At 41.8% G+C, this 4,967-nt stretch overlaps 1 pseudogene; it reads right to left on the reverse strand.

Moving 5' to 3' along the window:
• Window positions 1–1,400: 1,400 nt before the first annotated feature.
• On the reverse strand, window positions 1,401–3,839 carry LOC105546010 (annotated as a pseudogene).
• Window positions 3,840–4,967: the final 1,128 nt, after the last annotated feature.

Consider the following 4,967-nt stretch of genomic DNA (forward strand, 5'->3'; position numbering starts at 1 on the left):
GCAGATCACCTGAGGTCAGGCGTTCGAGACCAGCCTGACCAATATGGTGAAACCCTGTGTCTACTAAAAATAACAAAAATTAGCCGGGCGTGGTGGTGTGTGCCTATAGTCCCAACTACTTGGGAGGCTGAGGCAGGAGAATTGCTCAAAACCGGGAAGTGGAGGTTGCAGTGAGCCGAGATCACACCACTGCGCTCCAGCCTGGGTGACAGAGCAAGACCCTGTCTTATAAAAAAAAAAAAAAAAAAAAGGAAAAAGATAAAAAGAAAAAAAAAAAAACTTATGTTCAGACAATATAAAATCTTAGGATAACCTATGGCACTCCAGATAGCTGTCACAATTGCTTGTCCTCTCATATCTTTAAATAGCAAATTTGAATTAAGTAAATAATTTTTGACAGTTGCAACTTAAAACACACACAGTGAATCTTATTTTAAACATTGCCCCTGAGGTTTAAGTAAACTTGGCCTGATCCCACAGTTAAAGGCTTGAAGCAGTCAGAAGTTATTTTTACTCTCTTTTCAAATTATCAGCCTACCTTTCTCACTCTTTATTGACCTTGGCGTTTGTGTCCATAAGGGCCATTTAGGTGTGGCCCTTGCTATACAGAATGACAACTCCAGACCAGGCAAAAAAAAAAAAAAAAAAAAAAAAAAAAGGACAGCTGTCCTGGAGATAGACGCCAATTAATTTTGAGGCTTTTTTCTTTAGTCCATTATTATTATTATTTTTGAGACAGGGTCTCACTGTCACCCAGGCTGGAGTGCAGTCGCATGATCGGGGCTCACTGCAGCCCTCCTGCCTTAAGCAATCCTCCCGCCTCAGTCTCCCAAGTAGCTGGGACGACAGACACGCACCACCATGCCCAGCTAATTTTTAGTATTTTTATTAGAGATGGAATTTCACCATGTTGGCCAGGCTGGTCTTGAACTCCTAGGCTCAAATGAACCACCCGCCTCAGCCTCCCAAAGTGCTGGGATTACAGGTGTGAGCCACTGCGCTTGGCCAATACATCATCTTTTAAACATAATAAATGATTTCTGTATGGTAGTATAAACGCCATTTGTGTAGGCAAGATTCTGAAGATATTGTGGTTTTGCACGGCCCAAGAAGAGAAAAGGGGGTTAATTTATAAGAGAATTTCTAGGTGTGGACCCAGATAGCTCCTTGGATTTTTGCTTGCATGTGTCTTAATTGTGTCTTAGCTGTGCTTAGCTAAGGCATTTAGCTATGCACGTGAGTCACTTTAGACCTCCACCCAGCTTGAAATTACCGGGTACTAAAAGTCATGCAAATACTCTGGAAATGACAATGATTCCAGAGATGCATTTGGCCACTGTTTGTTTAGGTGGATGATGGTATCAGGTGGGAGTCTCACCTGTGACAGAATCTCATCCAATTTAAGGATAAATGAGGCTTTGATGGAAGGTATCACAGAACTGCTGTGCTGCGAGACTGAGGGCAGCTGCAGACACTTGGGGACGGCTCCTGCATCCTAGGATTGGCTTATCCCTGATCATTCTCTCAGACTCCTCCATAAGGTGGGATGGCTGCTGACCAAGCTGAGGTTACATGAGTATAGCTTAAAATCAAAGAAGTAACAGGATTTCCTATTGGCTCCAGAAGAAACATCTCCCTAGTTGAGTCACAAGCTCATCCCTAGACCATTACAGCAGGCAGGAAGAAGATTCTGTGAGGATTCCAGTCCAGGTCAGTTACCTTGCACGAATTTGTTCCTAGAAAAAGTGGGGACAAAGTTGGGCTGGGAAGATATAAAACGAAAGCTAGTAGAGTTTAAGAATTCGCTTGTTCATGGATTTTAATTGCTCTCTTGGCAGTCTCCTTCTTCTAGGACAAGAAGGAAGTTTCTTGCCCTTCTATAAGAGGTTTTTAGTTTTTGTAGTGTGCCACCAAGGCAGCCATTTTTGCTTATGGCTGATTTTTCATGCTTCATCTTGTATTTATTTCTTTTCCTTGGGGAACTCTTGCTGTTATAGCGAGTGTTCTATTTGGTAAGTATTGGGGTTCTGTTTGGTTATGGTATAATAACTATCTGGCATATGGTTTAATAATTATTTTTTATTTTTATTTTTTTGAGACGGAGTTTCACTCTTGTTGCCCAGGTTGGAGTGCAGGAGCTCGATCTTGGCTTACTGCAACCTCCCCATCCCAGGTTGAAGTGATTCTCCTGCCTCAGCTTCCTGAGTAGCTGGGATTACAGGCGCCCACCACCATGCCTGGCTAATTTTTTGTATTTTTAGTAGAGACGGGGTTTCACCATATTGGCCAGGTTGGTCTTAAACTCCTGACCTTTGGTAATCCACCCGCCTCGGCCTCCCAAAGTGCTGGGATTACAGGCTTGAGCCACCGCACCTGGACTTGTAATAATTATTTTTAATAGCTTTGTTGAGTAAGTAGATGTTCTTGTACCAATCTCTTAGACACTTACATTACTTCTAATTTACTCTCTTCCAAATGCGGCAAGATGGGATTTTTTTTTTCCTATTGTAACTTTTTATTCTGTTTTGTTGATGCTTAAGGAAAACAGCTCTGCCCATAACTCACTGTAGCTTGGAGTTATGACACCAACTTGTATTTGGCCAATTAGAAAGAGTCCAAACTGCATTCTTCTTAGAAGGTCTATTCAGTTGATAAATGGCACCTAGCTGATTTTTTTTTTTTTTTTTTGCATATAACCTTTAACAAGAACTCTTAAGTTGCATTGATTATGTCCCAAGAAATAAGGGACCGATGATAATTCAGATGGGCACCTCTGAAAAGATCATCAGTTTTCTGTCCCATTCCAGCCAGATTTTTTGGAAAACCTTGGGGAAAGACTGAAATTCTCCACCAATCTGAGACTGTTGCAAGTCTTTACAACATTAATTGGAAAAAACAAGAATCCCAACATGGCACCAAATAGACCTCCACAGATAAAATCATTGACCAAATGAGCAGTGTGAGTCGTTGCGGTAGGCAGATGCTCCTTAATGGGACCTTGAAGGCCGAAAAACAAGACATTGCTGAGTCCATTCCGGAAAAGAATGGGCACCAAGCCTCAGAAATACTCTCCAATTCCATGACATTTCAGTGCCTTGAAAGCTTGGTAAATGTTGGTAAATTTGTCATGATGCAGCCTCAATAATACTCTCCAATTCCATGACGTTTCAGTGCCTTGAAAGCCTGATAAGCGTTGGTAAGTGTGTCATGATGCTTGTGGTCTTGAAGCAATGTCTGAACTCTTTCCAGTGGAGTGAAAGTTGCTTCTGTTGTCCCTGAAAGCACTGCTGCCACACCACGGGTGCAAAACTCTGGAGCACTGACATGCTTGTGGAGAAGGCAGGATAAATCCTCATACAGACCAAACATAAGTGCAAGTGTAGTTGTCTTCTGCATCAATGGGGGAAGGATTCCACGATACAAGTTTCGAAATCCATCCCTTCTCAAATGAAGTTTTACATCACGGGTTTTGATGCTATATAGCTGTTGTTGCAAGAGCACATTCTGAATGGGAAATGCGATTGTGAAATTGTTGAAGGCTGCACAACAGCCACACAAATAATGCTTCATTTCACCAACATTTGTAATATGAGGTGATACATCTTGTTTTGAAGATGTTAGTATTGGTGGCCTCTTTTCATGAGCCTCTGAATCCATCATGTTGCTTAAGAGCTTTCTTTTTCATGAAGGACTTTTTTTTTAACCTGTAATATCATCTGAGCCTGGAGTTTGGCAGGATGATAGCTTTTTAATAATGTTCCCAATTTCTTCCATTGTTATTCTTCTGTTAGGTTCTCTCTTCTTGAGTCAATTTTGATAACTAGATTTCTGTTCTCCAGGCATCCGTTTCCAAGATGGGATTTTCTTTTACCTTCACGCCCATTTTTTCTTTCCCTTTTCACCTTCAGTGAAAGAAGATATTTTATAGACAGAATAAAGAGAACTGTTAGTAGAATACTTTAAAAATTTGTTGTGAGAGGTAGTCGATGTCAGAAAGAGAAAGGCTTGTTTTTCTGGTAATTGTTCTCCTCTGAAGAATCTCAAAGGCAAATGCTTCCCCCATGAAGCATGGTAAGGACCTGCTACTTCTGTCAGGTTGGAGATGCTTTCACTTTATGGGTAATGCAAAAAGAAACATGTACTCTGGAGGAAAGGAAGAAGAAATATTTTTTTAAAAGACAAAGAAGGAGGGAAAATGTAGAAAAAAAAATTTTGGAAACGTATTCATGGAAGAATCTGGATGGACAGTGAGGGTTTTATGGTTTCATAAAATAGAAACTAGGCTGGGTGTGGTGGCTCACACCTATAATCCCAGCATTTTGGAGGCCTAGGTGGAGGGATCACTTGAGCCCAGGGGTTTAAGACCAGCCTGGGCAATGTAGGGAGACCCCTATCTCTACAAAAAATACAAAAATTAGCTGGGCACGATGGTGCATGCCTGTAGTCCCAGCTATTCAAGAGGCTGAGGTGGGAGGATCACTTGAGCTTGGCAGGTTGAGGCTGCAGTGAGCCAAGATCATATTCCTGCCTGGGCAACAGAGAGTGAGACCCTGTCTTAAAAACAAACAAACAAAAAAATAAACCAAATACAGATAACTTAAGTGTTGAAAAAATATGGGGCTGGCCATGGTGGCTCAGGCCTATAATCCCAGAACTTTGGGAGGCCAAGGTGGGAGAATCACTTGAGTCCAGGAGTTTGAGACCAGCTTAGGCAACATAGTGAGACTCCGTTTCTACAAAAAATAAAAAAATTAGCCAGGCACAGTGGCTTGTGCCTGTGGTCCCAGCTACTCTGGAGGCTGAGGTGGGAGGATTGCTTGAGCCCAAGGAGGTTGAGGCTGCTGTGAACTATGATCACACCACTGCACTCCAGCCTGGGTGACAAAGTGAGACCCTGTCTCCTCCACCACCATAAAAAAAAAAAAAAAAAAAGAGAAAAAATATGCGTAGGTCACAAGATTTAAAAA

Source organism: Mandrillus leucophaeus, unplaced genomic scaffold, assembly GCF_000951045.1.
Source record: "Mandrillus leucophaeus isolate KB7577 unplaced genomic scaffold, Mleu.le_1.0 Scaffold346, whole genome shotgun sequence".
In the NCBI taxonomy this organism is placed as follows: Eukaryota; Metazoa; Chordata; class Mammalia; order Primates; family Cercopithecidae; genus Mandrillus; species Mandrillus leucophaeus.